This window comes from Ahaetulla prasina, chromosome 3 (genome assembly GCF_028640845.1).
Source record: "Ahaetulla prasina isolate Xishuangbanna chromosome 3, ASM2864084v1, whole genome shotgun sequence".
Classification (NCBI taxonomy): Eukaryota; Metazoa; Chordata; class Lepidosauria; order Squamata; family Colubridae; genus Ahaetulla; species Ahaetulla prasina.
Genome location: NC_080541.1, coordinates 76,846,488 through 76,868,500, shown reverse-complemented (window position 1 = coordinate 76,868,500; position 22,013 = coordinate 76,846,488).

Genomic DNA, 22,013 nt, shown 5'->3' with positions numbered 1-22,013 from the left:
ATTCTCCACTTCCCAGGCAAATAGTAGCACCCGCCATACCCGTTGCAACGTAAATCAGAACCATCCATCAGTTTTGTTCTTAAAGCACTCAACATGTATTTGACAAGATGTGAATGAAAGTGTTGGTTTGTTTCTTTTTCTGAAAGTGGTGTGCAACTGACAGGTCTTTATAAAACATACTGGCCAGTGAATCAGGCTGTCAGGAGACGGGAGAAAAGGAAATGCTGATTCTCTGTAGCTCATGCATCAACTATAAAAAGCACCTGAGACTAACATGTACTGATGGGATTTAGGTTTTGTTCATCCTAGTCCTGTATGTCGGTATGTATGACTGCATGAATTTATGCTATTGTTTATGGAATGATATCTTCCTTTTAAAAGGGACGTGGTGGCTCGGGGCTAGGACGTTGAGCTTGTCGATCGAAAGGTCAGCAGCTCAGCGGTTCGAATCCCTAGTGGTGCAGTGTAACGGGGTGAGTTCCCATTACTTGTCCCAGCTTCTGCCAACCTAGCAGTTTCGAAAGCACGTAAAAAATGCAAGTAGAAAAAATAGGGACCACCTTTGGTGGGAAGGTAACAGCGTTCCGTGCACCTTTGGTGTTGAGTCATGCCGGCCACATGACCACGGAAATTTCTTCGGACAGTGCTGGCTCTTCGCCTTTGAAACGGAGATGAGCACCGCCCCCTAGAGTCGGCAACGACTAGCACGTATGTGTGAGGGGAACCTTTACCTTTATCTTCCTTTTAGGTTCTGGGAGTGTACACATGCACACGATCTGTGTGTGTGATTTTAATTAAAATCGATCACTTTGCCAGGTGTGCATGTGCTGTTTGTCAAGCTTAATTCTCATCAAACTTTTTAAAGTTATTCTGATTTCCTAAACTGAAAGCAGTTCATCCCTATCTAGCCCATACATTCTACCTTGAGCTCTGTCTAGCAAAACAAAAAAAAAACCCCAAAAAAACAGTTGGTGGCATCAATTATGTTGGATCTGCAAAGTGGATAGATCCTCATCTATCTGCACAAAGATGGCCACATGAGGACTGAGGAGCAAAAAATGCAGCTTGCTGTGAGAAGACTATAAATTCTGTAATAAGGGGGCCTTCCTCCTGGGCTTGGCCATCTATCCTGTAAATATTTTAGAGTCTGAGTTCATCTGCTGGCTGCTAGAGAGATTTTTTGGCTGCGATCCCAAACTGACGCAATTCTCTTTTGTGACTAGGACATTTATTATTACATAGACTGCATTTAGGCATTTGGTACGTGTATCAATAATCAGACTCTGCATATATTAGGTTTAGGGGTATTTTGAGGTGCTCTTTTACTCAGCATAACCTATGACATCATCTGAAGAAAGCCTCTAACAGCATCTGAGTGCGTGCAACATATGTCTTTAGGGTTTTTTTCATTCTTTTCCTTCTCCACTTCTACCTTTCCATTTCGATCAGCAATCCGTCAAAGGATTTTGCCTTTATCTCATCTTACACCAGCTTTGCAAACAAGTATACAGTGATTAATGTGCTGTAACTTCTGGGTTTTTTCCTCCATGTTTTATTTTACTTGAAGCAAGCAAAACAAAAAACAAAAAACAAATCACCTCTAAGCTAAATAAACCAACCTTCCAAAATCAGGATTTTCCAGAGGTGGTGGGAAACCCCCCTCCCATCCATCAATGTTGTTGCCTCAGTAAAGATAGCACAGGGCAAGGATGAAGGAATAAAGGGAGTCATTTCAAGATAAACAGAAATTTTGGCCTCTTTTTCCCCTCCTACATCTTAACCTGACTGTGCCATCCGTACAGGATTAACAAAATCTCTCTGAATCTCCCAATCTATTACAGAATTGGCGTCCTCTTTGGGAGACCTAAATTAACAAAAACCCTTGCTAGTTTTATTGCATTTCAATTGCTACTGCAGATCCTGTGACAGCAACTGGTAAAAAAAAAAAGTTTATTGCTGTCCTGGGTTGATAGTAATAATAAATCAGCAGATAAAATGTGAAGCATGTCATCTTGACTTGGCAGGCAGGCAATAGAACTGAACTTTCTGGGTTACGATGACTGTTTTCCTTCTGGATAGATTAAGGAGTGGCTCTATAATTTGTCATATGTTAAGAGGGGAGAGAAAAGAGAAATAAGGAGGAGGAGGAGACAATGTTTAGAAAGACAGGCTTGGAATGTTAACAAATATGGCCAGATTGATAAATCAGCAATAAAAGGAAACTTTAGGCCCTTTGTGTTGCAATTGCAGGAACATTTGTCACCAATATTTATCAATTTAGGTCTCCTCCTGCAGAAATCCTTGAAACTGATACGGTCTTAATGTACTTCAACTATATCTTTGGACCGATTATCCAAATAAAAGGAGTCTTTATGTTTCAGGGATTTTTAAAAATGTCTTCAATAGAAAGAGAGGTCTGCGGATCTGGATCCAAGGGCAGAAAGGTGTATTGCATCCTGTATCAGCTAATATGAATGAATGAATGAATGAATGAATAATTTAATTTCTATACCGCCCTTCTCCCGAAGGACTCAGGGCGGTTTACAGCCAGGTAAAAAACACAGCAAAAAACATACAATATAGAGCTAAAAACCGATTTTAAAAAACCTATTCAATTTGGCCCATTAATTAAAAATACATTAAAACCATAAAAAACCCCATTAAAATTACTAATAGTTTTTAATATGATTTATTCTAACCAATGATTGGTTAAGAAAATTTATATGGTCATCCAAATCACTCATGGTGATTCTCCAGCCTATAGAAAACCCCTGGGTGGGCAAGACAATATTCCAGGGGGTGCAAAAACTTGGGTTTAGAAGTTTCAAAATTATAGTGTATGTGCATAATTATATGCATATAATTATTTACTTTTGTAAGGGGTGTGAGAATATATCTAGGGGTGCGGGATATAGAAAACGTTGGGAACCCCTGCAATAAAAAAGCAGGGATATGGATTCCATATCACGCTGGGGTCTGGCAAAACCCTGTCTTCAAGGATTTTCAACAGAGTATCAAAGTTGGGTGTCTTGATTTTCTACTTTCATAACTTCAAAGTCCTGCATCTGGCCAGGAGTCGTGTAAATACACCTAAATGCACCCTCTCACTCACACATTGCCTTCCCTCCTAGCATTCTGCGAAAGGTGTGAGGTGCCTTACATGCAAGGTTGAACGTTGCTGCTTTCATTCATTCATTTATTTATTTATTTTGTCACGACAATATATGTAGGTATCATACAAAAGATTATATAGTATATAAACACATATATGAGTAAATATAAGGTGGTATAAGCATATATATAGGAATAAGAAAAGAAAAAAAACAATAGGACAGGAAGGGTAGGCACGTTTGTGCGCTTATGTACGCCCCTTATGGTCCTCTTAGGAATGGGGTGACGTCAATAGTAGAAAGTTTTTGGATAAAACTTTTAGGATTATGGGAAGAGACCGCAGAGTCAGGTAAAGTATTCCAAGCACTGATGATTCTGTTACAGAAGTCATATTTTCTGCAATCTAGATTAAAGCGGTTGACATTAAGTTTAAATCTATTAGTTGCTCTAGTATTATTGCAATTAAAGCTGAAGTAGTCTTTAACAGGAAGGACATTACAATAGATGATTCTGTGAGTTAAGCTTAGGTCATGTCGAAGGCGACGGAGTTCCAAGTTTTCTAAGCCTAGGATTTCAAGTCTGGTGGGATAGGGTATTTTATTGTTTTCAGAGGAATGGAGAACTCTTCTTGTAAAATATTTCTGGACACGTTCAATTGTATTGATGTCAGAGATGTGGTGAGGGTTCCAAACAGGCGAGCTGTATTCTAGAATTGGTCTAGCAAATGTTTTATATGCTCTGGTTAGTAGTGTGGTGTTTTTGGAAAAGAAGCTACGCAAAATTAGGTTTACAACTCTTAGAGCTTTTTTTGCTATGTAGTTGCAGTGGGCTTTGGCACTTAGATCATTTGACATGAAAACTCCAAGGTCTTTAATGGGATGGGGGTCATCTGTGAGGTAATGTCCATCTAGTATGTATTTAGTTTTTGGGTTCTTTTTTCCTATATGTAAAACTGAGCATTTGCTGGTTGAAATTTGGAGCTGCCAATTTTTAGACCAAGCGGATAGATGATCAAGGTTGTTTTGAATGATAGAAGTATTGTCTGTGGTGTTAAATAGTTTGACATCATCAGCAAAGAGAACACAATTACTTGAGATTCCTGCCACTTTACTGGAGAGCACAGGTCTGGCAGCCCATGATACTCTCTTGCTTGGTGAGATGCTCTCCTGTCAGCCTGTCAAATCAGGGGACGGATGGTTTTTAGTTTTTTCCTATAGGGAAGGCGACAAATGCTATTCACCACCAAGTATTTCACTGTTTCACAGAGTTGCAAGGAGGCTTTTAAGCCACTGAGTCCAACCACCTACTCAAGAATTCAGATTAAAGCATTTCCATTAGAAGTCCAAGTTCTGTTCAAACATATCCAACAAAGAATGCTCTGTACTACCTTTGGGGATTGACCAATTGCTTTTATGGGGATGATTTTCTGAAGGTCAAACTGGAATTTGCCTTCCTCTAACTTAATGTACTCTGGGGTGTTGGAGAACAGGTTCTGGCCTTCTTCTGCATGACACCTATTGGGAACCCGAGGTGGGGTGGGGGACACATGCGTTGTTTATCATAGGTCTTTCCAGCAGGAACATATGCCAGAAGCAGTGTGTTATAATTGCGAGGAAAGAGAGCAAGGGGAGATGCAGGCTGTTTTCTTTCCCTTTTGCTGGGGGGCGGGGGGGCGGCGAGGAAAGTAACTGGTTTTTCCAATCTCACCAGCTCCACTTTCACTGAACTTTGTTTTACACAATAGTTTCAGAGATTTTTCCTCAGCCCTTTTCAGTATTGGAAATAGGACAGGCTGAACAAGCAAGCCAAGGGAAACAGCTCAGTAGTGAGATAAAGAAGATGATAATTCATTCTCTTGTCCCACATACTCTTGTAAATGTAGCTGAATGGGGCAGTGAATCTTTGTTCACAAAATTAAATATCTAGTTCAGCAGAGTGTTTGAGGATGGGAATGGCTTTCTCCTTGTCCAAAGCACAAAGATAGAGTTATGTACCATATAAGAAGTGAGCTATAGGTTTCACTCAGGTCCTCCAAAAAGGCGGGAGGATTCTTGAAGCTCATTGGTTAAGACGTCTGACAGCCCTCTATAAAAGAGTAGGCTGCCAGACAAGCAAGGTGTTGGGTTGTACTGGTCTACTAATAAAGAGCTGTTGTTACTGAAAGAACTGTGTCCGTCTCTTCCATCATCGAATCTAACAGATGGGTTTGTAGTATTTGTATAATTGCTAGTCCATTCTCAGCCATAAAAGCTCACAGGTGAATTTGGCCAACCTACCTCACGGAGTTGTTGTGGGACAAAATAGGAGACAGGAGCACTATGTACAACACCTCAGCTCCTTTACAAATATATAAATTTAAGAAATAAATACTTCCAAACAAGTCTTTACTCATTTATTTGCTAAATTTATTTGCTGTTTATCTCTCCATGGGGCTATTCTAAGCCAAGATACTCTATTTTAATTGTGCAAGTATTCTACCTTTCAAATAAATGTATACGATGGGTTCAGACATCAGAATGTTCTATATTTTTCCACTATTCCTTTCACTCCCCCCCCCCTTTCCATAGGCAATCTGTGGAAGAAAAAACTGAATTCTTGCATGGAGTAATTAAACGGCTGAACACGAAGTGGCTTCTCTTGGGAAGTATCCCTGCTCTTTAGCTGTTGCTGCTGCTGAAAATGAACACGCCCTGGGCAAAATGGAAATGCCAAGGAGTTTGCATATTTGTGTTATTTTATAAAGAAATAGTATCTGAACCAGACTTACTAATAGTCATGGTAAAAAGTGCTTACTCACATAAGGATGTACTGCAAGGTTTCCTATCTCCCCCCTTTAAGGTCCTGCTAGAACAAATTTGAAAGCCAAATGAATAAAGCCAGCAGATAGCAACGAGACATATATTTTCTTTTCTTTTCCTTTTGCAATTCTGAGTGACCACTGAAGGCAAGCTTGGAGTAAGTGGAAGGTCATTTGATGTATGAGAAGTGTGTTTATGTTCATAACCCCTAAGGTCCAGGGTGGGGGTGAGGGCCCTGCCAATATATTAGCAAAATATATACACTTTTCTTTCAGAAAGAATCGCCAGGAAAAAAATTCAATTCACAAAAGTTGATACAGAGAAGATTTGTTAATTTATATACCTTCTCACTTTCAATAGATATAGTAGGAAATATTCCACATAGCTGGTAAAGGATGAAATATCTGGGAAAATATTCAGCTTTCATTTGACTGAGGCACATTTTCCTCCGTAATTATCATGATGTTGGACAGAAATACCCTGTACTACAAATTGCTAAATTTCTTATAAGAGCTCATCAAATACCAATTTCATAGTTAATTGACACAATCTAGCCAGGTTAACCCCATTTAAACCCCACTGCTTTCAACAGCAGCTATTTAAGCCGATGTTTAGTGCTTCCTCTAAAATCAAGGGGACTTAAATAAGCTTACATTTGATAGCAATATCTGTTTGCAGTAACTTTCGGTATCTAAGAAAAAAATTGTAAGGAATTCGGAGTTTTAGTACCCGCTATACCTGAGCAGTCTGTTGAGAATATGTGTAATACAGGGGTGGGTTTCTATTGGTTCGCCCCAGTTTGGGAATTCAAGTCCCTCCTTAAACACAAAGCCTGCTGGGTAATTTTGACCCAATCTTTCTCTTGCATCCTAGGATGGCAAATTATTTCTGAAATCATGCCAAGAAAACTGCAGGCACTAGTCCAGGCAGTTGCCAAGAATCAAAAACATCATCATCATCATCATCACCACCACCACCACAACAACAACAATAATAGTAATAATAATAAAAAACTGTAGAAGAAGAAAAATGAAGTTTGAATGATTATGTGAACCAAATTACAGAAAAATTGCTGGGGGCTGTAAAAACAAAACATAATAAAAACAACAGAAACAAAGGCAGAATATAAGGAAAAACAGCTGGATGACAGATTAAATAGATGGAAAACCAAAGCTTTGCATGGACAGACTTGAAAAACATTGAAGGAAAATGTGATGACAACTTTACATGGACATGGCTTAAGATTTTTTTTTTTTTGTTTGTTTACATTTATACCCCGCCCTTCTCCGAAGACTCAGGGCGGCTTACAGTGTGTAAGGCAATAGTCTCATTCTATTTGTATATTTACAAAGTCAACTTATTGCCCCCCCAACAATCTGGGTCCTCATTTTACCTACCTTATAAAGGATGGAAGGCTGAGTCAACCTTGGGCCGGGCTTGAACCTGCAGTAATTGCAGGCTTTGTGTTCTTAATAACAGGCTTTACCAGCCTGCGCTATTCACCGATGGGAACCATTAAGAAAGAAACAAAGAAACAAACCATTAAGAAAGAAACAAAGAAACAAAAGGTTTAATAGTCTCTGCTCAAGAACAAGCATTACAAACTAATGCCATGAAAGCAAAGATACAAAAATCCACGGACAATCCAAACTGCTGACTTTGCAACAACAAAGTCGAAACTGTTTCACATTTAATATGTGAATGCAGCAAAATCACACAAACTGATTACAAAGCTAGACATAACCAAGTTGCTAAATTAATCCACTGGTCATTATGTAAAAAATACGACTTGCCTGTATCCAAAATGACATGGGAACATAAAGTGGAAAAAGTTATAGAAAATGAGAAGGTGAAGATCAGGTGGGACTTTTGAATACAGATGGATCGTCACTTGGAACACAACACACCAGATATCACAGTTGTCTAAAACCGAAATGTACAATTTATCGACATTGCAGTACCAGGAGATGCCAGAGTCGAAGAAAAATAACTGGAAAAAATCATGAAATATCATGACCTGGCCATCAAAACTACACGGCTATGGATGAAACATGTAACAGTGACACCCATTGTCACCAGGGCACTTAGTACTGTGTCCAAGAATTTTATAAGATATATCAACAAATTGCAGCTTCATGCAATAACACCAGAGGAACTGCAAAAAACTGCGCTACTTGGAACATCGTACATCTTAAGAAGGTACTTGGTTGATACCTAGGATGCTGGCAGCAACCCGTATCAACCATTAGTACCAGTCAATGGTATTTGTGATGCATTTTTGAATGTTCAGTTGACTGAGTTTCAGATTTAATGAATAAAGTAAATAACAACAACAACAACAACAACAACAACAACAACAACAACAAATAAAGCTGGAATCAGTTTCACACAAAGTGATCAGCCCTGATTAAGAATTTTCAATGCAGAAATCATGTTATACACTTTCATGTGCATTTTCACCTTTCAGATCAGGTCTGTACAGTTTTTTCCCCTGTATTAATCTATGAAGTTTTTATACTGAAGATGATGTCTAATCAAAAGATGTGATTACTGACATAGGAATAATATCAACTTTTGGAATTTTGCTTATTTGGTTCTTAAAGTGGCCTGTAAAGCACTGTGATGCGGTATATAAGTCTAAGTGTTATTATTATTGCTATATAATAATGTGTCTGCTTAGTCTGTGGCCCAGACTTGAACTTAATGGACAAATTCAAGGCACCTATTTCTTTTCTTAAAAGTTTTTATCTTTAAAACAAGCTTATAGAAAATTATTCAAATAGACAACAGAAATCAAATAATTTTCTATTAATGTGTTGATATCTGAATTTAAGATATATAGCCAGTTTATAGCTTATGCTCCTCACCATAATACTAAATCATCTTTAATAACCTTCAGATTTAATATACAGTACATGAACTATGCGAGAAAACTGTAATAAATATTTTTACTTTTCCAATCCTTACTTGATTTACTATGTTGTAAAATGCTATCATATCACAGGCAAATTGAAGGCACTCTATTTAAATCAATCTAAACCAATGTAAATGCTTGAATGCAAACCACCAACTTGGCTTAACTTGTAAATAAGTTACAGTTAAAGTCATTAGTCTGTCTGAATCTTTACGTGCAGATCAGTATGAAAAATAGCATATTCCTGTACTCTTAATGTATTTACATATGTATTGCTTCCAACGAGATAAAGTTACTTCACAGAGCAAATCTTCTATTTTGAGTTCTGAGCATTTCATTGCAATATTTAATGTCACATACAAGCTAGAAATATAATACAAGCAAAGGATATGATGTTTTAAAAACTTTCAAAAATATTCAAAGTTGAATTGATATTTTGCTCAGTTCCTGTTTAGATTCATAGCTCCTCCAGGATCCTTTCAGGCATGCTATTTTGTACAAGACACTGTTGGTGAGCTTTCTTTCCATCAGTGTTCCTATGTCAATCTTTCTGCTTCTTCCCTCATCCTGGTCTTTGTTACCTCCTACAGCAGGGGTCTCCAAACTTGGCCAGCTGTGGAATTCTGGAAGTTGAAGTCCACAAGTCTTAAAGTTGCCAGGTTTGGAGACCTGTCCTACAGCAAGCAAACAAGATATGTGAAAATTAGTATCCTTCTCTTGACTCCTCTCAAAAAAAAATAATTATTTACCACATATTCTTCAGTTGAAAATCTTTATGTTAGCTAGGTCTCACTTAATTCAGTTACCATGTGCTATTACAAAAACCACAACAGTTAAAAATAATTTGATGGCACATTTTCCTTGATAATATCTCTTATCTAGCGTACAAAATGAAAGAAAAGCAGTCAAGATATTTGTGAAGCTGCCTGTATCTTTGGTCTTGAGGTACATGGGGACTAACCAGTCCCAGCCTAAAGCTTACACTTCCATGGGAGATGAGCTGAAGAGTTTCCGAACCGTGAATACATGTGGTTCTTTGAAGGTACAAAGTAAACCACCTACATGTCATCTGAAGGAAACAGGCAAAACCACAATTCAGGCAAAGCTTGAGTGCAAGCATTCCAGTCAGCCCCAGTGATATTTTAATATACATCAGTGGCAAACTGGCTGTGACCCAAAGTAAACAGACTTGTATGATGGTCTACCCATGTTTTTTTGACTGAAGGTATTTTTGCAAATGTACACGCACAGCATTCAACACCGAATATAACATAGAAATAGGTTGTTGTATTTTGCCACAACATCTGAATGAAATGTTGCCTGCTGAGGAAAAAACAAATGCCAATCACTTTCCCTAAAGTAAATTCTATCAAGTTGTCTAACAGGTAACAAGTGTTAAGGAGTGAGCGGAATGTAGTAGAAGGTGTTGATGTTCCATTCTCTGCTCCTATCACTTGGGTTATTTATGAACACGACTTAGCACTCCTCCAAATGAACACTAAGCCTATGTGAAAAAATATCCTGGCTGATCATTAAAAGATATAAAAAGAGGGCATAAGATGAATTAGAAGGGGATGATCCTAAATGAGCAAGTTCCATCGCCAACTAATGCTGCAAGGAAATGGAAATGTAGACAGAGAGTATCCAAGGAATTTGACTTAGCTGGTGGGCAGCTATGAAGAACATATCCATCATGATTGGCTTCTGTAAAATCACACTCATTACCATGCCACTTAATGCCACCAAAACCAAAATGGAGGAGATAAATTCTATCCTCCAATCAAGGGAGAAATAACTAAAGTTATTAAAAACTGTTACAATACTGGAACAGAGTGATTTTAAGCTGACTCAAATGTGAGTAGGGGATGAGAAGTCAATGTCATAAGAACATGGCAAAACAACAACAACAATAGGTATAAAGACACTTGTGCCTTGCTTGGGGTAAGTGAGGAAGGACCCAGTGATAAATCCACTTCGTCCATGAAGATTTTGGATACAAATAGTAGCTATTAACTTGCTAGGCACAAAGATATCAGCATCTTTTGGTGATGGTCCCACTCTTACAGAAAGTATTACCACCAAAGAAAACACATATAAATCTTTCCCTAAGTGTTTTAAATAAGATACAAAAACTTGAGTCTTCTGCTTCAAATGAATGGGTGTCCAGTTTGCCCTTGCTGTAATTATCATATATATTCTATGGTCTTTTATAGAATTGAGTTCGATTTTAGATTGGCTTATTTTACTGGAAGTGTTTGAATTGGCAGAGGCATTTCCTCAAAAGTCAATGTAAAAGATTGTATGTTAAAAAAAATAAAAATGGAATAGTTTAAAATGGTAAATGAGAATCTCTTCTGCTACTCACATGCTACAATTAATTTTCCTGTAAGCCAAGAGCTCATGTGGTATAATGAATAGAGTGTTGGATTTTGAGATGGGGTTTCACATTCCAACTCAGAAATGGGTCACATGGAGTAGTCAAGATTATAACTGAACATAAAGTATCTAAGCTTCTAGCGCTCAGCAGGGGAGAGAATATAAATGTGATAATATCAGCCCACAACTCCATATTAAAAATCGAAATAAATAAATAAAGAGCTAGAACATTTGCTCTTTGAAGCCAGAGGAAAAGAGCAAGAATCTCAAATAAATCACAGCTAAATGCATATGTTATTCTAAACTTTGAATTACACCTTCCTGGTTCGTGGCCTTCTCTTCTCTCTTTCTGTCTTAACTTTCTGTTTCGGCTTTCTTTTGCCAATAATAATTTGCATAATGACCCAATTCATAAGCTATGTTTCACAGAACTGTTAGATGTATGTTGTCAAATTCAAACCAAATCATAGATTGATATTGCAATAATTGGCATTTATTGGAATATTATTCCACCACCAGAAGAGCAGCTGGTGACAGTGCACATGCCCACAGGGAGGGCTCTGCATGTCACCTCTGGCACGCGTGCCATAGGTTTGCCATCATAGTTCTAGTCCAACCCCCTGCTCAAGCAGGAGAACCTATACCAGGGGTGTCAAACTCGATTTCATTGAGGGCCGCATCAGGGTTATGTTTGATCTTGGGGGGTGGGACATGGCCAGCTTGACCTCACTAGTGTCAGGGGCAACTATGGTGGCTCAAGTGCTCTGCCAGCAAAAAATGGGCTCCTGAGCTCCATTTTCAGCTGTGATGGCCTCCTACAATCCTCTGCCAGCAAAGACAGAGCTTAGGAGGCACTGCGGGCTGGTCCTTCACTGTTTCAGGGTGGCTCCGTGGGCCAGATCTAAGCACCTCGCAGGCTGGATCCAGCCCCTGGGCCTTGAGTTTGACACCTCTGACCTATACCATTTCAGACAAACTTTGCTGATGTCTGCTTGAGTATACATTCTCTTCTCTTCTGAAGCTATTCTGAAACTTACAGCAACATTTGCTGACCCCCTTATTTTTACTAACGTGATGTAATTTTCAGACTTTAGATCACTTTGTGTTATTGAAATGGTTATCTGTATGCAACTTGCCAATGAAATATCTCTGATTCCTAATTGGCCATAGGAAAAGCTGTCTCACAGTATCACCATGTTTACCTGGACTGCCTGACTGTTGAGGTGGCCCACCCATCAGTCAGGCTGGTATTTATAGTAATCTACAACCTGGTTGGTTATTTGAGTGGAATTCCTTGAAAGATGTGAACTGGGAGCAATGAAAAGATTATGAGAGGGACTGTGGGGAAACTGAGAAAGTAATGACAGGAAGCTAGACAAAAACAATCAACAGATAGAAGAGGAATTCATTAGTAGCTTATCACATAAATGACAGCTCAATCCGGGCTGCAGAGATCCTGGGGAAAAAAAGATTCAATCACTTGCCATCTTAATGAACATCTTAATGAACTCTCTAATGAAAGTGGGCTAGAAGTTCCTGTCACAGATTTTTAAGGTTCTGTATCCTTGTTACCTAAGACGGGACACAGTGGCTCAGGGGCTAGGACATTGAGCTTGTCGATCAAAAGGTCGGCAGTTCAGCAGTTTGAATCCCTAGTGCTGCTGTGTAACAGAGTGAGCTCCTGTTACTTGTCCCAGCTTCTGCCAACCTAGCAGTTTTGAAAGCACCTAAAAATGCAAGTAGAAAAAATAGGGACCACCTTTGGTGGGAAGGTAACAGCGTTCCATGCGCCTTTGGCATTGAGTCATGCCGGCCACATGACCATGGAGATGTCTTCGGACAGCGCTGGCTCTTCGGCTTTGAAACGGAGATGAGCACCGCCCCCTAGAGTCGGCAACGACTAGCACGTATGTGCGAGGGGAACCTTTACCTTTACCTTATCCTTGAATCCTATTCCTTTACTTCTTGCATTAAAACATCTTATTCAAGTCTGCAGAAAATTTGCTTCCTTGATCCCTTGTGATGTGAGACCTGATACCACCAGGGGCATTTCTGAGGCACTTTCAGCTCCTTGCTTTGCTTCTCAGCTGACAACTATAAAAACCATTTTGCTAACATTTTGTTTCTGGATTAGTTTTCTGGAGAAATGCTGCCATTTAGTCTCGCCAACCACCTTTAGGATTCTTCCACTAGCCTTGCCAGATGAAAAAAAAATCTATCATAAGGAGCATTGACTTCATTAGGATTTCTGAGGAATCTTCTACTCTTTCTTCTTCTTGTCCCTCTCTATCTTGCTCTCTTTAGGTTTCCAGTTTCAAAGGCTAAAACCAACTAGAAACCATTATTCTTCTCAAGAAGTGACAGCTGAAGTCTGAGGGTTCCCCCCCACCCCACCCCACCGGTACAGGAAGCAAGTTTTTCTCACTTTGGCTTCTCGAAAGGAGTTAATACTTTCTAATGGCTCCACAACTGAAGGGACTGACAAAACACTACAATTTGGAGGGCTACCTGGAATTAGCTGGGATATGGAATCAGCTGGGATTAAAAAAAATATTGGAGACATCTTCACCTTCAGATTTAAAAAGTTTGCTACCATACAGGGATCTCCAAACTTGGCAACTTTAAGACTTGTGGACTTCAACTCTTGGCTGGTCGAGGAATTCTGAGAGTTGAAGCCTATAAGCCTAAATTTGCCAAGTTTGGAGAGTCCTGCTATAATACATCATTCTGGGATTCCTCCATGATTCTTTAGCTCCCTCTGATGCACCTTCTTACTGTATCAATCAATTTTATATGGCAAGTTAGTGTTTTAAAAATGCAATGCACATAACGTAGTTATAATCAAAACTTCACAAACATAAAAAGAAGCACTGAAAGTGAGTCTACTCACTCTGTGGTTGCAATGTGTTACAAACCAGCTTCACCTTCTGTAGTGTTCTGACATCTATTGTTAGTTCTGTTTAACTTTGGGAGTAGAAATGGTTGACCCAGGATTCAATTATGGAAATTAGAGAATTACTTTTTTTCCTCCGAGAAAGCATTATGTTACCAATATTTTAAAATATCGATTAAAAAGCAGAGTGATATAGGGAGAACATAATATAAACACCCATCTGAGTTCCTGGAGGAAAGGCAGAATATAAGTGAATCAAATCAATAAAATTAAACTTCTAGTATTAAAATTCTAGTATTTCTAGTATCTAGTACAATTCTAGTATTTCCAGTCTACAGCTCCTGGATTTTCTAGCCTATATGGTCAATGGAGAACTCAGTAGTTGCATTCTTTATAGTGCACTATCTTATAAAAGATTGCTTTATTCCACTAAGATATATCAAAAACAATTTAGAATAGAATAGAATAGAATTTTTTATTGGCCAAGTGTGATTGGACACACAAGGAATTTGTCTTGGTGCATATGCTCTCAGTGTACATAAAAGAAAAGATACATTCATCAAGGTACAACATTTACAACACAAATGATGGTCAATATACCAATATAAATCATAAGGATTGCCAGCAACAAAGTTACAGTCATACGGTCATAAGTGGAAAGAGATTGGTGATGGGAACGATGAGAAGATTAATAGTAGTGCAGATTTAGTAAATAGTTTGACAGTGTTGAGGGAATTATTTGTTTAGCAGAGTGATGGCCTTCAGGGAAAAACTGTTCCTGTGTCTAGTTGTTCTGTTGTGCAGTGCTCTATAGCGTCGTTTTGAGGGTAGGAGTTGAAACAGTTTATGTCCTGGATGTGAGGGATCAGTAAATATTTTCACGGCCCTCTTCTTGATTCGTGCAGTATACTATTTAAGTTACTATTTACTATTTACTATTTAAGTTGCAAAAACATATAGTCCAGGGTATGTATATTGGAGTAGAATGATAAAGTATATAATGTTAATAGGCTTCCATTATTAGACCAATAGCAGGAAGTGACTCTAGAAGTTTATTGTTCGACTTGGGGGCAGTGATTTATGATACAATGAAGTCATTATAGAAGAAAGGAAGAGGTGGCTGAAGCCAACTAATCTTGTGCACTACATTTATAGGCCCAGTAATTATCCAAATTTTTTGAGAAGCAAAATAATATTCTCTGAAAGGGAACATCTGGGAGGGGAGCAAGATGTCCCAATTAAATGATTGATGAGCCGCTCATGTGTTAGATTACTTGCTGTGTTAACGGGGTTGCAATTTCATAAATGCCACTCAAGTTAACAAATGTGCTTTGAGGAGAACGTCAGGGGAAGGAACTAAGGAGGGGATCATGGAAAAAGAATTCTATTCCATATGTGATTCAAGTAGGGGGAGCAGGAACGAATTTGGGTCCAACTGAAGTGTAGCAACACTGCAATTAGATATGCTATGCAAGACAGGATGGGGAGGATCCTTCAATCCAAACGCATGGAATATTTCAATCCAGATGTGATTGTTGTTCATTTGTTTTAATATGGTTTACTAAAGAAACTTTTTTTTTGTTTTCTGGAAAAACAACAATAGCTTTCAGTTCTGCTCTCAACTAAGGTTTTTCTAGAATCTCATGCAAATTTTTTTGCTGAGAACTACGCTTTCATTTTTACTTTTATTTTTATTTGCAAAAGTAAGTTATTCTGAGTGCAATGAGCAACTTTGGAACAAATAACAGTGAGCAAGGAGATTACTTTCATAAGAACATTCCTGCCAAATGCTAATCCAAATTGGGATGCTATTTTGTATCAGGAATCCATGTCTGCTGTTGGTTTTTTTTTTTTTTTACAAAAATAAAAAATTGATAGAGTAAACAGCCCTGTTTAAACAAGTGGCTTGTCATGTGCCATATTTGGAGCTTTAAGTTTAAGAAGGAAATAAATTAGGAATAACTAATTTATAATTTATAATTTAATTTAATTATAACAAATTTATAATGTAAGGGGCGTGCGTAAGCGCACCAACGTGCTTACAATCCCTGTCCTAATGTTTTCTTTTATTCATATCCTTTACATGTATTTATAATTATATTTACACTTGTATCTGCCATAAAATACATGCTTGATGAAACAAACAAACAAACAAACAAATAAATAAATAAATAAATAAATCCCATTTCTTTCTCACAGTTGACGTTCTTACCTGACCTTATCTACTTCAGTTGCAGATAAGTAATACTGGGCATTAGAGTGGTGATAGTTGGTGTCATTGGTCTAACAGGAAATGAGAAAAAGTACATGTGTTTATTTCATTCTGCATGTTGAGATTAATCATCATTTAATCAATGGTGTATGTAATGATGGCAGCAGAGAAGGTAAGTAATGAAAGACCATGGCTCTAAATTAAGGCAGTAAATTCCAGAGAACTCTTCCTGCATTGACTTCTCTACTAAACTCTATGGAGACTTGCCACAGAATCACATATTCCTTCCTTCATCCATTTTAATTGATATGCCGTAGGTTCCTACGGGATTTATGATGGCAATAGCTCCATTGCAGCATCAATGAAGCTTTCGGGGCCTCACTGCCAGTCTCTGCATAGTGCAGAGAACATTGAGAGAAGTTTGCCCATCATTGCGGCTTTTGACATTATAATCTTTTGCCCAGTAAACTCACCATTATTTGTGCTGATCTGATAGCCTTCATAGCTTTGGAGGATTAAGTCTATTCCAGACTGCTCCCTCAGCTGATTAAATCACGGGTGCTAATGACTGAACCTAGTTTTCTCTGAAGAGAATGCACGCAGTCTGCCACCAAGCCACGAACCTTTACTTTATAGAGAAATCTTTAATAATAGGTCTGCAAGTTAAAAGGCACAGAATAGGTTTTAAGCTTTCAGGAAATGTGTTGTCTTGTTAAATGTACTATCTTCTAAATGCCATACTTCACATTAATTGCTGTAATTTTTCTGTTACTGAATGTCTCTCACTCTTTCTTTCACCAAGCCTGAAAATTGGTCATCCGAGATTCCATATTCCACACAACTTCTTCAGATCCTTTCTTCCCATCCCTTCCTCCTCTTCTCCTTGAGCCTGCCCCTCCTTGCATAATTCATAGCTTGTTTACCTTTCGAGGCATGCCTTTTGCAGACTTCAGAAAGAATTGTTATGAGCAACGGCTTTCAACTTCTAACACTGATCTACCGGGAGCAACTATATTTGGAACAAGTGCTTGTCTGCCTTTTCATGTTTCTTTGCATTACAGCCTGGACAGTTTGAAACCAGTTGTGGAACTGAAGTCAAATGAATACCTTCTCTTCAGGTGTCAAAATCTCACACCTCTTTATTAAAGGAAAAAAGAAATACAGATGACTATAGGTATAGATTATACAAAAATAGATATCTGTATCGTTAAATATATATACCCTGTTTCCCTGAAAACAAGACCTACCCAAAAAATAAGACCTACCCTGATTTTTAGCCTGCTCCTAATATAAGCCCCACCCAAAAATAAGCCCTAGTTGAGGTTGTCATCAGTGGGGGGCATGGCCAGCACCAGAGGCGGCAAGGGCACGGGAGCCAAAGGTTTCTGACAGCAGCCGCAGCCTGCCCAGGTCAGGTGACTTGATTACCTGCCCAAGCAGCAGGCGAAGGCAGAAGCGGGAGGAGGCATGCAATCCGGATGCGGGCACAGGAAACCTGAAAGTCAGTGAGACAGAACAGCAGGCGGCCGTGGGAGGCATGTTTTCACACAGCAGCACTGATAGCACATAGAGGCAGAGGCATGGATAGGAAGGCAGGTGATCCAAATGCACCGGGTGGGCTGCAGGAAAGCCAAGAGACATGGAGACAATCCTTCCATGGTCAGCCACCTACTCTGTCCCAATGTCCTTGACTTGCCTGCTCCATTGTAGCTGCGAGCAAGCAGAAGAAGTGGGCTGGTAGCCATGCAGGGTCCTGCTGGATGGAGCTGTGGGAGCCACAGCAGGTGTTGGGGCATGGATGGCCTGGCTGCAAGACCCTAAGCTGGTGTGGGGAGTGTGGGGCAGCTCCATCACCCCACCTCACAGGGGCACTAGCACAGCGCACAACCTCCTGCCCCATTGCAGCCACAAACAAGCAGAAGTGGGCCTCCTGTATGTGGAAAAATAAATTAAACATCCCCCCAAAATAAGCCCTAGTGCTTATTTTAGAGCCCCCAAAAATATAAGACTCAGTCCTATTTTTGGGGAAACGCAGGTAGCTATGTACTATGGATACACACATACACACACATACTGGTTGTGTATTTGCTTCTATCTGTTCTGTTTACTAGATTTCTGTTGTGCTGAATTTAGAGCCAAAGGAAGAAAATAAGGAAGTCTCCTAACATTGGTGGGACTGGATAACTGCCCAACATTCTCCTTTCCAAAGAGGGAAACTGTCTAAAATTTTGTGAAATTTTAGTTTTAATTGGGGAAAAGTTAAATGAATAGCTTTCTTACATATATGAGATAAACTTAATTCATGCAGGATCAATGAAACCTGACTAACTTATGGAAGAACAGCTTCTTTTCCAAAAACTCTACACTACTAACTAGAGCATACAAAACATTTGCCAGACCTATTCTTGAATACAGCTTATCCATCTGGAACCCATACCACATCTCTGACATAAATACAATAGAACGCGTCCAGAAATATTTTACTAGAAGAGTTCTTCGCTCCTCCGAAAACAACAAAATACCTTATACCACCAGGCTTGAAATCCTGGGATTAGAAAACTTACAACTCCGTCGACTTCGACATGACCCGTGTTTAACACACAAAATCATCTATTGCAATATCCTTCCTGTAAAAGACTACTTCAGCTTCAATCGCAATATTACAAGAGCAAAAAATAGATTCAAGCTTAATGTCAACCGCTTCAAACTTGATTGCAGAAAATATGACTTCTGTAACAGAGTTGTTAACGCTTGGAACTCATTACCTGACTCCATAGTCTCTACTCAAAATCCCAAAATCTTCAACCAAAAACTGTCTACTATTGACCTCACCCCATTCCTAAGAGGACTATAAGGGGCGTGCATAAGAGCACAAAAGTGCCTACCGTTCCTGTCCTATTGTTCCCTTCATTATATCAAATTAATATAGCTGATGCATATTCTTTACTTATATATATATATATATATATATATATATATATATATATATATATATATATATATATATATATATATATATTCTTCATGATACGTTTTTTTTTTTATTTATGACAATGTTTGTGTATACTGTTGTGACAAAATGAAATAATAAAAAATAATAACAGTGGGATGGATCTGCATGCACAACAATGCTTTTTAAAGATTTCTGAGGATACGATGACTCTGATACATAACTGACATGGAGTCAAAAAGTTCCAGAAACCTCTACTGAATTCCCATGAGAACATAACACCTAAAGGCTCCACATATTCTATCCATCTTTTAGTCTCTGCCTACAGTATATATGAGATAGACCAGAAAAGAAAGTTACTTGTTACTGAATATAGCCTTTAATTTAAGTAAGATAGAGATCAGAAACTCCAGTAAGATACCACCTGAAGGGGTATGTTTAGACAGGCCTGGTAACAGGAGTGAAATGCTCCTGGATCGGACTGGATCATGCGATCCGGTAGCAATCATGGCCGGGAGTTTGGCAATCAGGTAGCGATGGTGGAGCAAACCTCTGCCCACCCGCTTGGATGTTATTACTTCCTGGTTTTAACCAGGGAGTAATGTGTTTTTTACCTTCTGCGCATGTGCAGAAGGTCTGCGTGTGCATGTGACACACATGCAAGCAAAGCAAGCACGTGCACTTTCACCCCTGCCTGGTAACTATCTGTCCAAAATAATTGAATAGATCCTACACCAATCAGGGACTTGGACTAAATCAGGAGTCTGCAAACTTGGCTCTTTTAAGACTTGTGGACTTCAACTCTGGGAGCTGAAGTCCACAAGTCTTAAAAGAGCCAGGTTTGCAGACCCCTGGACTAGATGATTGTTGAAATCTCTTCTAACTCTTTGATTTAATGATTGCCCAGGGACGGTGTGGCAGAGCTCCATCTTCGTATATGCAATCCTGATCACTTGCACATAGAATTGCCCAATGAAAAACTGGAGAAAAATTATTTTTTTCCTGCAACCATCATAATCATTCATAAGGGGTCGTGCAAGTTCACTTACGATTTTAGGGGTCACAGCACCATAAATTTTGAGAACACCGATTTAGAAGATGAAAGAAGACGAGCATGTTCAGCTTAAGAATCTTCAAGTGGGATAATTTCTCCCCGGCCATTCTCTCTACAGCAGGGGTGTCAAACTGGAGCCCTGTGGGCCAGATGCGTCACACACAGGCCATGCCCACCCCAGCTCCACGAATGGAAAAACATTGTGAAACATCACGTTACCGCAAAACCTGTGCTCTACAGTGAAGAGTGTTCTAAACTGCACTATTTAATGCAAGCAGAGGATATACAAGTAGGCTGAGCTGTAACTTATTTAGTTTGGAATTTGCAGCATAGGATTGTTGCCTTCCCTTGTTTTACTCTATTCCCCCTATTTGGATTGAATGCTTGTTAGGATTAGAAATTGATTTTGACAAAAAAAAAAGTTTTATTAAAATGGTCTCTGTTATGTTCGGGAAGTAACGAGGCTGGAGACCAGGGTAGTGACAACAGCTCTTTAATATAGGGTGAACCCAGCAACAGGCTGGGGGAAAAACCTCTCCTTTTATACAGTTCTGCTGGAGGCTTCGTCCAATCAGCAACGTGCTGATTTCCCGCTCAAATATTTAAAGGCACAACTGTTAATACATAACACTCCTCCCCTCCCAGAAAACACTTGGTCTTATTTACATATTTATTTACATGTTATTTTTCGACGTAGTCACGCAAATAACCTGGGCGTCTCCTAGTTCTTTCTGACCTGCCCGGTTCAGTTCTGGGTGGTGTTTTGAGCTGGTCGGAGGGGCTGTTTTCTCCTCCCAGCTCTTTCTCTGGGCCATCGGGCTCTGGATTATTGGCCGACTCTTTTTCTTGGCCATCCGGCCTTGGATTAATTTTGGAATTTTCCCTGCTGCTTCCCTCGGGGACCTGATGGCGTCGCTGGAACTCTGGGACCTCAGCTAAGTCTTGCGCCTCCCCCGGGTCATTGTCAGCTGTGGATTCAAAGTGGTATTGGTCATTACCTGTCTCTGTTGGTTTGGTTTGGTCAGTTATTCGTTTCCTTAACTGATCTATGTGGCGCCGCCACACTCGGTTGTCTGGTAGCTCTACCACGTACGATTTTGGCCCTGTTACTTTTGTTACTTGTCCGGCGACCCAACTCGGGCCGTCCCCATAGTTTCGGGCCCACACCCGGTCGCCTATGCTCATTTCCCTTGTTTTTTCTAGCTCCCCCTTGTAACCCTCGGGTGTGTAATGGGGGTTCAAACGGTCAAGTGGGCACCGGAGTTTCCGTCCCATTAGCAATTCGGCTGGGCTTTTTCCAGTGGCTGTGCTTGGGGTTCTGTGCTGGACGGCTAGGAAAAGTCTATTTTGTTTGCCAGTCACCTGGCTTGAGCCTGGACAATGCCTCCTTAGCGCCCGGACGGAACGCTCTGCAAGGCCATTCGACGCAGGGTGGAAAGGTGCAGAGAGGGCATGTCGGATGCCTTCCTCTGCCAGGTACTCTTCAAACTGGGCTGCCGTGAATTGGGGCCCATTGTCGGACACCAGAGTGTCCGCAACCCGTGAGTTGCGAATAGGTGGCGCAGGGTTGCGATTACTGCTTCGGCTGTGGTGGACTTCATAAGTATGATCTCTAACCATTTGGAAAATCGTCCACCACCACTAGGAACGTTTGGCCGTGAAAGGGCCAGCAAAGTCAATGTGGATTCTTGACCAAGGCCCTTGG